We start from the raw sequence: 14,236 nt of genomic DNA, 5'->3' as shown, positions 1-14,236 counted from the left end.
GACATGGTCGCTCTTTCCGTCCTGGGAGACGATCTAGAATTTAAAAGCATGTCAGACATTATCAGCTGACCTTAACCAATAAGGCTGTAGAGATTTACCTGTGGTTCATGCATTATGTCATACACTAGTGACAAAACAGTTTTGGACTGGGCCAGTTCTGTTTCCATCTATTCATATAGTTGTATATTGTCTCAGTCATTCGACTAGAAGAATAACATCGTTTAGTTATAGTATTAGTCATAGTATTAGTTATAGTATTAGTCATAGTATTAGAAAAGACAAAGCAGTTTAATAGTTGCTTCTAATCTTTGATATAGTATTACGTGCATGTGTGTCATTTGTATACGGGAGAAACTGTCTCAATTTTGTTATTATTATTATAATTATTATTATTATTATTACCTTATTATCATTATTCCATGCATTTTTGTTCATGCATTTGCATATACTTCTCGAAATAAAACTTACTATGTGTACATTGTTCAATGTTATCAGTCGTTTATACCGATCTAAATAAGTAAAGGACCACAGAAAGAAACATATTCGTTTTAATTGCAAAAGATTTGCAGAAAATAATATAATATTGAACCCACCGACAAGCCATGTGTTTAGAGATGTTCTGCATCGAGTAAGTTCAGCCATGTGCGTGGGGTTTTGGTCTTTTGTATCATACAGAATCTAACAGAAATCAAAGCGCGAAGCGCTGAAAGACCATCTGCGGGCAAATATGTGAGTTGCAAATTCGATTTGAACTATGGGAATGGGTGAAGGGCACATAGATAAAGGTGAAAAATATGCCAAGGGCCAAGACCGCTTGTGCCCACACTGGGCGAGGAAACAAACATATCTTCATCTATTTTAGGGCGTCTTGTGTCATTTTGTTTTTGTAAATGTCACTTCAATCGTCGTAATCCCCCATCCCCATGTATTTATTGTTACAATGCATGCCCCATTTCACTCGTTTCTAAAGGTTTTTCGTTGATTTGATTAGATATCATACGATAGGAAAATAAATACATCATATATATCATTTCCTTTTATTAACATACACGTTTTGTTTAGGGAAAATCATGATTTTACAAACAACTTCAGCAATAATTCCATTCAAAATGCACAGCTTTATATCAATTCAGTCGACGTATCCCCATGTATTTGAAGTTACAGTAAATGCGCTCTTCAATCGCGTCTAAAGGTTTTTCGGTGCTTTGATTAGATAGCATACGTTAGACAAATTTTATGAACTTACACGTTTTAATTCTTTAAGGAAAATGATTTTATTTTTACGAGCAACTTTAGCAATAATACCTTTTAAATGCAGAGCTTATCAGATGGTCGTTTTCCCGCGGTGAGGACAAACATGTGGTCAGTTAATGTATGTAGAGACTATGTTTAGAATATAGGTCAGTTAATGAAGTTGACACTATTTTTAGATTATCGGAACTAGTCTGTTTTTATGAATGAGAATATGATTGTGCTTTTTAAAGTTTATTGATAAATTTAATGTTATTTATGTTTAATGTTAGTACCTATGTGGAACAGTACTAGTGCTGTTATGAATGCCGTACTCTTTGGATGTTAAACAGGTTTAATCCGAACTACTTTGCTTCACCAAACGTATGCATGACTCACTGTCGTATCAGGGCATGTGTGCTTATATAAATTGAAAGCCTAATGTCTAAAACAATGCCAGGAATACACCGGAACGAAGTTTTATGCAAAAAATGAAAACATCTCATTAGAAATATAAACGCCTAAAATCATAGAATGAAAACTATCTTGTTATTATGTAGCAGGTAAATTACAATTTATAATATTTGAAGCATTAGCAATGTGAAACCTGAGATACAACTATTTTAACACTAAGACAATAATTGTATTTGTTTCTTATCTCATAAAAGTCAAATAAATTCACCATTACAAATAATTAAGCGTGCTTCAGGGTCACGTCAGGTTTAAATAACAAATCCTGCAGGCGATGGGACACTTGCGGTCGGTAATAATTTCTGAAACATCATGGGCTAAACTAAAGTGAATATCAATACTGTATGTTATCTTCCTACCAGAGCCTCCATTATCTTGACCCTCATTAATCTTATAAATATAACGATTTAAAAATAGTTATAATCTGCTAAAAATCAAACGCCGGGATACATAATTACAGCGCGGAAATAGCCGAACAAGCAAAAACTCATACTCGGACTGCAACACGACCAATCCATTTGTATGGTTTCGACGTCATTCTGCTAAACATAGAGCGCATTGAGACACAAAATGGCATGCGCAGATAGTCTAAAAATGAGTATACTTGTAATTATGATTATCTCGCCTAGCAATACGTCATTTCATCAAGAAAGAAGCCGTATATAAGTGTTGAATATGTTTACTTGTCGGAATACGTTTAATCCTGTAGTAAAGTAGTGCACGCTATGTCTCTAAAGCAAATTATATCTTTATAATAATTTTTCATAAAATCCAAAGCGATCGATGAAATTAGTTTTGAAAATACCGCCCTCAACCAATTTGAGCAGTGCCTTGTATCTACTTTTGGTAATGGAAAAATGTTCCAATACTTACTATTCAGTCACTGGTTTTGAGTGAGCATGAAACCATAGATACATGTTGAGAAAACAATACTTATTTTCGTTTAAAATAATTAATACCACTGCTGTTTGAAAAAATCTATCTGTAGAAAGCTGTGTTTTACCGAGGCAGCATTGAACAATTAAGGAGTCGATTACATCTCTGTCATTCGGAACTCCTCGGCCATTTTTATCGAAAACAACCTCGGATGTATTTGGACGGTTTACATTCTCCAAAAGTGTACGTTTAAGTCCGCTGCAAGTAGATCGCGCAGTAATTTTGTTTAGCAGTTAAACTTTATGACTTAACTCTTGGGAATCTTTATAATGTTTGCAATAATTCAATTCACTGGCAATTAATTTAAACTTAGATCAATAAATACAACTCTAAAACAATACATTTAATTTATGATATAATTTAAAATTTTACGAACTACTTCAACTGATGTACCGGCATACATCCGAGGTTGTTTTCGATAAAATGGCCGAGGAGCTCCGAATGCATCTCGGTAAAGGCAATGGCACGTGCTTACCAGATTTCAACAGAACCTTCCGAATAACAATATGCTTGATTCTATCATGGTTGAAAATTAACCGATATCAAAGTAGCCTCACCTATGCTTTAGTGTTACCGAACCTGGGTTCTTTTTTATACTAATCGGTATTTGTGACAAGATGTTTGTCCGAAAGTATTGTTTTGACAGTATTTGGTAAAACAAATGACCCTGCTAAAACACCAGTCTAAACATTAAAGTATTGTCCTGTCTTCCACATCATAAAGATGATAAGGTCATGTTTTAGTAGTGATTGTGACTCTTAAAAAATAACAGCATTTGAGCAGAATTAACTCACGAAGACTCAGCCAAATAACAATTTGTTACTTTAGCATCTTGACAAACATTTCTAAATCGTGTTCATGTAACACACTGTTCATTCGAATGATTGCTACTGTTTTGATATTACAGTTGCACTTTGAAAAATAGCCTTTGAGATTTTTCTATTAAGTTGGAAACAACTGTTCAGCTTCAGACACATATGTTTACCGACAATTAAAATTATTTTTGTTGTTGAAAAAAATTGACACCAATTTCATTTCCATTTTCTAATCGATTAAATTTAGGCTTTCAGAAAAGCTCGGAGCCACAAACAAATCCGGTTATTGGTTAAAACATTTCCCTTTAAAGTGACTGTATACTTTTTTTATTCACCAATAAAGACCAAACGAAATGTTTTTGTATTTTCCAGTAATTTTAGGACGACTTTGCCTGTGTCCTACCATATCAGCATGTCCATACTGTCATATACGCTGGATCTGTTGCTTGACAACTATCAAATATACCAAATAAATCGAGTTTGAACGAATTTCTGTAGTTTCAGTGAACATTATACACTGACTTGGACCCTGGTCATATGGTCGACATGATTCCATTTTTATCGGTACGTGAACGTTTCGCTCTAATCCAACGGTCTTTAATAATGTTAAAACACACGCCAAGCCTTGCCAAATACATTGACATAAAAATGAATCGAAAGCGTTACGCATATTTGTTCTACATAGTCATCAACTTTGTAACTTGTCTGCCAAGTATTATTACTTTATACTTGACCTTGAACACTGCTTCAAACACTGAAACCTCTTACTGGTGAACATAAACAATATGTTAGAGTTTTAATTGAGGTGAGTGGATATCTTTTTCATTATTTATTCAGTGACACTAACACTGGGATTCTGAAATAGAATACTTATCTAGGTTTTTACAAATTCCATGAAAACTGACAAGCGAGTTCATGAGCGGACTTCGGGTAACGTCCCCTGGTCCATTTTCGGAGTGAGCGAGTGGTCGTCAGGCTACGCCCCTGCCCTCTATTCCGAGTGGGTAAGTCGACGTCGGGTTACGGTGCCTATCACATTTTCACATTTTAATCACGAGTGAGTGAGCCGACAAGAGAAGTAAGTTTGTATGAACACAATTATCCTAAGACCATGTTTTATACAATAAGAAATACTAAAATGCTCCATATAGATTATTGACTCGAATCGTTTACATTATGGAATAACAATCAAAAATAAAACAATTTACATGGTAATTGTTTAATTGGATAATTCACATAAACATGAACAACAAACAGTATCTCAATAAGGGCATACAAGCAGAATGCAAACATAAAAAATCACTGTATTTGACAAAAGGATTCAGAAAAAACGTATCATTTTCTGTTACACTATCATCGGCAAACACGATACTTCCTTTCCGTAACACAACGTTATGATGCACAGCGCAGAAGTGATTAGGGGGTAACTGAGTAAAAAATTAGTAGTTTGTTATCAGAATCAAATAATCATGTACAATATACGGTTGCGTACATTAGACAGAAAAAAAACCTATGATGCTTATGCACTTGGTTTTGAACATGATTATTATATTTTTAATAAGAATAAGTCAGAGAAACAGGGGACACCGCACCCTTGATTGAATGGTCCGTAACATATATACGACTTACACGAATCTGTATTCATTTCAAACTTCACGGGGCCCATCATTTAAAACAACTAAATATGTTTAAAACATTAAAAAGAATGGATTTATAACTGTTTGGAAATGGGGAACACACAGCGTAATTAAGAAACTGAAATGACATCGCATAAAGGTCAAATGCATAATATCATGAACTTTAATAGAACAAAAAGTTGACTTGTATGTTAATCAACACACATTTGATAATTTATAAAATGGTTTGAGCAAGATATTGAAACAAAGAAAACACAATCACAGTAATTAGCCTTTAGAAAGTTGTTATAACTTACGGGGTTTGAAGGTGACCCGATATCTGTTATACGGGGCAAAGGAAACCATATATGATATGGTTTTAGCGCCACGTATATCCAATATCGGGTCACCTTCTAACCCTGCAGTTTATATATCACGTCGACAATCTGTTTACATGTTTCATTTATTCATCGGAATATTCATCGAAATCAGAAAATAGACACCATTTTGGTACGATATAAATCTGGTGACCCAATATGAAAAAATATGGGTCACCGAATAAACAGTCCTGGACCAATGGCGTTGCGTCATTAATGTTGGGGGCGTGATATAATAAAAAAATCCTGTTTTACGCATGTAGTTTGAAAATGAAATGCATGTTCATTTTAATACAATATACCGATAGCTCTTATTTTGCATAATTTGCTGTTGGAAATTGTACTTGCCAGTGGGATGGCAATATCTTTCGAATATGACAACACGTTATTTTGGTAAATCAACAGTGGGGCGTTATTGATTTTCAGCGGGTGATTTAAACAGAGACTGGATCAGTAGACAAAATATAATATCATACACTAAGCTGGTAAATGTATTATAAGTATGCATTTACCAAATAAATGCTCTGTGTGTTTGCGACATTACTGGTCAATTTATTTTTGTAAATGCAATTAAATTTCCTTAACCATTACATAATTATTAATTGTATGCATCCAGATATTTATAACAATATCATCATATATGTCGAAACAAATGCAAATCGTTATCGCTTTAATTCTTTAATAACATGTCAAATATATATATATATTATATAGAACAATTAACCTGTCTTGGTGTATTTGACATCTTACCACAAGCTATTACACATATAATTTTCACGTTTTTATCAAATCTTTCTTCACAGAAATTTTGAAAGCTCTGAGTGAGGCAAATGTTTGCGTCGGCGATTTTGTAGGTTACTTGGTTTGGGATTTTTTAGGAGATGTAGGCGGTGTTGGGGCCATTCTCTTACCATCCGTTCGGCGTTTAGGTGATATTGGATTTTCACTGGTGGTTGACTGGACGTCACCAGTTGAATTATATGTGTCGTCGGCGGCAGGTATGTCTTCGGGAATGTCTACAGTTGCTACTTTTTCTCTGGAAATATTTGCTGGGCTACCGCCGTCCGGAGTTGACCCTCTTTTTCTGAATTTCTCATCTGCTCGCTTTTTAAATCTGGTTGTTTCGTTTGATATGTTAGTTTTAATACCAGTTAACGCTTTGTCAGTCTTATGTTTGAACTTGGATGTTTCATCAGTAATGTTTGTTTTGAGGTTAGTGAGACGTGCATCTGTCTTCTGCCTTAACCTGCTTGTTTCATCTTTGATATTGTTTTTCATACCTGATACTTTTTTCCAGCGCATTTTTGCTTGCCTGGTTTACCTTATCACCTATCTTTCTTTTTGCCTCGCCCATTTTTTGCTTAGCCCTTTTGGACATACTGTTGAAAAACTCAATCGCGACATTGATACACATAGAAACCAATGACAGACCGACAAACATGTATATCGATGAGATAATGAAAAACTTCTGATGTGCAGGTAAAACATCACCGAAGCCAATGGTTGAAAGAGACACAAATACAAAGTAGAATGACTCTATAAATGTCCAGTCCTCCCATATCGTGTACATTGTCGCCCCCAGCATGATGTAAACAAACAGGATACCGATTGCAATACTGATTGGAAGGTTAAACTCATCGTCCACCTCGTACCCATACACCACCTTGGAACTACTGCGACTGCGCTGCCCCGCCACGGCTGCGGCCCCTTCGTCGTCAAGACTTTGGAGGCTCTTTGCCTTCAGGCTATCCGCCTCTCCCGCTTCAACGTGCGCCTGTTCCACGAGGGCAGGGGCGCTTGAGCTTCGTGTCTTCTTAAAGTCCGACTTCGTAACCTGATTGTACACAAGTAGTTGAAAAAAAGTGTTTGTAATACTAACACTGCTTTACAAACACTAGTAGCAAATTTGAAATAGCGTATAATCAGTTCAATGCGTTGAGCGTTTTAATAAAAACACTACTTAAATGAAAAGAAAGCAAATAGGGCTACCTGATATTTATCCTGCAGCGTTGAGCGGACCTTCCGGAAGTAGCCGGTGTAGTAGTACCTCCTTACGAACGCCCACAGGAACTTTAGACCGCGGGTGAACACTTTCCCCAGTTCCGCCAGCAATAAGAGCGCCAGGGGGATCCCCACACTCGCATACACGATCGTCAACACACGCCCGATACCCGTAACTGGGTAGATGTTCCCGTAACCTGTAACACAGGAGAAAAATAAGACTGTTATTTTGAACAAAAACATAACCTAAACAGTGTACAAAGTTAGCTTCTTTAGGGTATACAACGTAGTACGTGAGCACCGACACACACACTCGCCCGGTAGAAGCGACATGCACACTCACTCGCCCGGTAGAAGCGACATGCACACTCACTTGCCCGGTAGAAGCGACATGCACACTCACTCGCCCAGATGAAGCGACATGCACACTCACTCGCCCAGTAGAAGCGACATGCACACTCACTCGCTCGGTAGAAGCGACATGCACACACACTTGCCCGGTAAAAGCGACATGCACACACACTCGCCCGGTAAAGCGACACACACACACACACGCACACACACACACACACGCACACACACACACACACACACTCTCGCCCGGTAGAAGCGACATGCACACACAGTCTCCCGGTAAAAGCGACATGCGCACTCACTCGCCCGGTAGAAGCGACATGCACACACACTCGCCCGGTAGAAGCGACATTCACACTCACTCGCCCGGTAAAAGTGACACGCACACTCACTCGCCCGGTAAAAGCGACATGCACACTCACTCGCCCGGTAGAAGCGACATGCACACTCACTCGCCCAGTAAAAGCAACACACACATAAACTCGCCCGGTAGAAGCGAAACGCACACTCACTCGCCCGGTAGAAGCGACATGCACACTCACTCGCCCGGTAAAAGCGACACGCACATACACTCGCCCGGTAGAAGCGACATGCACACTCACTCGCCCGGTAAAAGCGACACACACACACACACACACACACACTCGCCCGGTAAAAGCGACATGCACACAGAGTCTCTCGGTAGAAGCGACATGCACACTCACTCGCACGGAAGAAGCGACACGCATACACAGTCGCCCGGTAAAAGCGACACGTACACACATTCGCACGGAAGAAGCGACACGCACATACAGTCGCCCGGTAAAAGCGACACGCACACACAGTCGCCCTGTAGAAGCGACACGCACACACGGACGCCCGGTAGAAGCGACATGCACACACACACTCGCCCGGTAGAAGCGACATGCACACTCACTCGCCCGGTAAAAGCGACATGCGCACTCACTCGCCCGGTAAAGCGACACACACACACACACACGCACGCACGCACGCACGCACGCACGCACGCACGCACGCACGCACGCACGCACGCACGCACGCACGCACGCACGCACGCACGCACGCACGCACGCACGCACACACACACACACACACTCTCGCCCGGTAGAAGCGACATGCACACACAGTCTCCCGGTAAAGCGACATGCGCACTCACTCGCCCGGTAGAAGCGACATGCACACACACTCGCCCGGTAGAAGCGACATTCACACTCACTCGCCCGGTAAAAGTGACACGCACACTCACTCGCCCGGTAAAAGCGACATGCACACTCACTCGCCCGGTAGAAGCGACATGCACACTCACTCGCCCAGTAAAAGCAACACACACATAAACTCGCCCGGTAGAAGCGAAACGCACACTCACTCGCCCGGTAGATTCGACATGCACACTCACTTGCCCGGTAAAAGCGACACGCACATACACTCGCCCGGTAGAAGCGACATGCACACTCACTCGCCCGGTAAAAGCGACACACACACACACACACACACTCGCCCGGTAAAAGCGACATGCACACAGAGTCTCTCGGTAGAAGCGACATGCACACTCACTCGCACGGAAGAAGCGACACGCATACACAGTCGCCCGGTAAAAGCGACACGTACACACATTCGCACGGAAGAAGCGACACGCACATACAGTCGCCCGGTAAAAGCGACACGCACACACAGTCGCCCTGTAGAAGCGACACGCACACACGGACGCCCGGTAGAAGCGACATGCACACACACACTCGCCCGGTAGAAGCGACATGCACACTCACTCGCCCGGAAGAAGCGACATGCACACACACACTCGCCCGATAGAAGCGACATGCACACACACTCGCCCGGTAGAAGCGACATGCACACTCACTCGCCCGGTAGAAGCGACACGCACACTCACTCGCCCGGTAAAAGCGACATGCACATACACTCGCCCGGTAGAAGCGACATGCACACTAACTCGTCCGGTAAAAGCGACACACACACACACACACTCGCCCGGTAGAAGCGACATGCACACACACTCGCCCAGTAGGAGTTAGGTAGAAGTTTCTGCGAACCGAAAATGTAAAAATGTGTTAAGTATCAATAACATAAACCTTGTTCAACATGTAAATGTACCACCACTTCTCCCCCCCCCCACCACACACACACCCTCCTCACTCCCCTCACTCGAACTAACAAACCGGGAAGACGTGTCAGTAGCATGGTGAATGGTCTGCAAATGGCACAAGACAAACGAAACCATTTGCGCATGTTCATAAGCAATACGTGACTCTTAAATGCATTGTAATTCAAATAGTATTTGTTTTCATTACCAACTTTTTTTAAGTCCAATCATTCTATGTATCATATGCTGAAAACATTTAAAATGGTTTTCAATCGAGGTAACACTAATGCGTCCGTCTAAAAATAATTCATATTCTTAAAACATTTTCAATCTAACTTATAAACGCCCTAAAGACCTTTGGTAAAACTGAATGGGCCAGATACGCACCCTTTAAATCGGCTAGTGGCCATTTACGTATGACACCATTAATATGTAATCTAACCGGGTATGAAGTCACAATTGACATTGTGATAAAAGTTTAGTATTCATTTTGCGGTTCTTTTTTAATAACATCGAAATATCATTCTACTCTTAAATGGAATTAAAAAGATCGGATATATATTTTATTTTCAACTCTTCGAGGTACTACATTTCTGAAATGCATGTGTCGCAGAAAATAACATTGCTTTTAAGTTTGCGGTATTCTACTCTTCATAGGCGCAGGTGAAACTGTAGGTATTTTTGTTATTTATTACCTAAAAAAAATCATGTGATAAAAAGACACTCGTCATAGTATAATACACAACACCTTGAAATGTGTTTGCAATCATGCCAAATGCTAGCTAATTGCAACTGACGCTCGTTTCTATTTATTAGTGATTCTTATTTTGAATCGAAACTTCAGTATATCAAATGCCAAGAAATGATAACCATTAGTTTTAGGGAGACACACTATTAGAAATACGAAATGTGTCCATAATGGAATCGTCTAAAGTATAATTATTTTCTTTTTTCTCCAAAATATATATCCAGTGATGACATACATCAGAATGCACAAGAGTAGACTAAAACATTTACACTTAATTCAACTTAGTTTAAAACAATACACCTCGTTTAACAATAAAATCACCAATAACTATAGAGCAGTTCAAACAATCTCACAGAAGTATTGTAAAAGATATTTCTTTAAAAGCCTTAAATGTCAAAAAATGAACTTTTAATATAGGATTGGTGTGAAGACGACGAAATTATCGTTGTTATCACTAGTGGGCCAAAGAATATAAGTATCTTCCATGGCCGCTCGTGTAAGATAGGTTCATTCCGACCCGAGCATAGGGTGTTTTCCGGAAACGAGGTCACAAGACAAGATTTCCATGATGTTACAGACGACAGTCATCAACAAGGGAGGTAATTACAATGTGGTAACCAATAAAAAGGAGTTCCATAAGGGCATTTTATCTTCGCCCGTGGGCAAGATAAGAATTTCTAGCATTGTTAAATTATTGGATCTACTTATCTGAGGTTGGAGAAAAAATAAAATCTAAAATTTAGACCTTGGTTAAACAATAACAGTCGGTCTTGTAGCAGGAAACACACATGATATTTGGTCAGGCTTAACTGAAAGTTTTGCATTGTTTTTGTTGATATCGTATTAATACATAAAACTCAACGAGAAATACATAAAACTCGACGAGAGGTACAGAATTTTGTTTCCACAGGCGGACTGACCTGTAATGTCGCTCAATGCCAGAACATGGAAAACAGTGTAGAGATATTATTTGGAAAGCACTGGGTCTGGTATGCCTTGAGTATTTGAAAACGTTCTCGGTATATTCCTTGTGCTTTCATCTGTAAAAAGCCTGTTCATACCACGTTTCTATAATATGAGACTTTTTCTAAAAACACTACCAAAAGAAAAGAGTAAGAAATTTTATTACTAAGAAGATATTCCACTTCCCGAGTAGCTTAACTTCTAGACATGATCGGAAAGCTTACGTATTATTTGTATAATGTGTGAGAATGTTTTCTATGTATTCTTATATACATAAGTCTCATATTGGAACTGTATTAAGTAGGTAGACTGTAACGCGTGTGGATAAATAACAACGCTAATTCCGTGTACCAAACGCGAGTTATTGAACGGTGTCCTTGACAACACGGTAAACAGCGGTTACATTACCCACCAGTATCATAAACCAAACACGCGTTTAATGACTCATTTATCATTCTGTAAGCACCGTGTAGTTATAGATAAAAATATAGAAACAATGTTTTTAAGTTTCGTCTATATCATTGCCATTGTCATAAATTACAAACGAGCAGAAAAAATGACAGGACAGAGCATAATATACCACTAACTCTACCAACCTCTAATCGCTTTGGGCGATTGTTGTGTTAACAGAAAGTGCCAGAACTGGTCCCATTATATTTCCACACATGCTATACCGTTTTAAAATTGTCCGAAACTTACACAACTAAAAATGTCAATTCACCGAGTGATCTTCCTTACATTTATTGTCAATGTGTGTTTTTATGAATAAACTAGAACATCAACGTTTTTCTTCTAACTGAAAACAAGAACATGCAGCCTTGTCTGAGAAAGCACATATATTTACAATAAAAAATGATTAATTACATTATTATATACAGAGCTGGTGTTCTGCATCTCATATCATAACGAGGTAAGAAAAACGGCATCAAACTCTATGATTTCGAAGTAGAATCTATATCGCTTAGATATATCTTAGTTTTATATAGATCTGTAAACCTTGTAGGTTCGGATTTCTACTGCACATAGAATAAGCATTTTTTGAACGTGTTCTGGTGTTTGAAAAAGTTTATGTCTTTCGCAGTTCAGGCTACACATTCTGTATACTATGTTTTATATATTTTTAATATGTTGTATTCCATAATAACTCAGATAATTAGTTTAGCAAGTATTGAGTGCTTGATAGTAAATAATTGATGCAAACATGTTCATTACATCTTGTTGTACACTTGGTACGCGACGACACCGTTATCAAGTTGACTAGCGGTCAGCCGTACTAGTCTAGAATAATAGACATTCCAAACGGGATTCTTCTAATCTCTAAACGTCCAAACGGGTAGGTTGAAAACAGAGCGTGTATTAAAAAATAAAATTGTATTTAAGGAAGTGGTTGATATTTGAAATAGTTTATAAAAATGTATTCGTATTTTACCATGTAACTGCAAAAGTACTTTGCACAAACAAGCATTAAATGCATTAAAACAGGCTTTCTTTGTAAAATAGTATCCTATTCAGATCAACAAAGCTTCTAATGACAGGCGACACTATTGCATTTTGAACTGTGGGTGTCGTTCATGCATAATCGTTATGTTTTTGCAGTATGGAACTAGAGATTGCTTTTTTGAAAAAGCGCTTGTCTCCCCTATTGTGTGGTCGTAGCTGAGAAAAAATAAATGATGGACATGAAGTTTGGTGAACCTAGATCAAAGCATTCTCCTGATATTGCACGGAAATATTTTTTTACATTGGGGGTCGCCGCGACCTTGACCTTTGACCTAGTGACCCCAAAAACAATAGGGATCTTCTACACCTCATGACCAACCTCCCTACCAAGTTTGGTGAACCTAGGTCAAACCGTTGTCAAGATATTGAGCGGAAATGTTTTTTACGTTGGGGGTCGCCGCGACCTTGACCTTTGACCTAGTGACCCCAAAAACAATAGGGATCTTCTACACCTCATGACCAACCTCCCTACCAAATTTGGTGAACCTAGGTCAAACCGTTCTCAAGATTTTGAGCAGAAATGTTTTTTATATTGGGGGTCGCCGCGACCTTGACCTTTGACCTAGTGACCCCAAAAACAATAGGAATCCTCTACACCTCACGACCAACTTCCCTACCAAGTTTGGTGATCCTAGGTTATGCGGTTTTCCAGTTATCGATCGGAAACGAAGTGTGACGTACGGACGGACTGACGGACTGACGGACTACCGGACTACCGGACTGACGGACAGGGCAAAAACAATATGTCTCCCCCAGAGAGGGGGAGACATAATGATAAAACCCCTAAAACTTAAAATTGTTCGTTGGATATTGAGTTTTTGAAATACTATATAATTGTTATATAGCTTGTTTGATACATTATTAATCAACTATTACGTGTTTGACGAGATACAGAGACCATTGCGGTACCAATACCATACAATTGAAGACAATATATGCCAGAAACTCGCTCATTATCAATACAACCAAACTCGGCCAATATCAACCAAACTCGGCTTATATCAACCAAACTCGGCCAATATCAACCAGACTCGGCTAATATGAGTTACCTCCGTTTTGATTGCCTACAAAACTTGCCTAATATAGGATTTGAGAATTGGGCCATTTTCATTGGCTATCGAAACTCT

At 39.1% G+C, this 14,236-nt stretch overlaps 1 pseudogene; it reads right to left on the bottom strand.

Annotated features, from left to right (window-relative positions):
- Window positions 1-4,655: 4,655 nt before the first annotated feature.
- The window catches only part of LOC128210909 (TWiK family of potassium channels protein 7-like), a 37,032-nt pseudogene continuing 27,451 nt past the window's right edge, over window positions 4,656-14,236 (bottom strand).

The sequence above is a fragment of the Mya arenaria genome, chromosome 12, assembly GCF_026914265.1.
Source record: "Mya arenaria isolate MELC-2E11 chromosome 12, ASM2691426v1".
Classification (NCBI taxonomy): domain Eukaryota; kingdom Metazoa; phylum Mollusca; class Bivalvia; order Myida; family Myidae; genus Mya; species Mya arenaria.
This window is presented reverse-complemented; position numbering and strand designations above follow the sequence as displayed.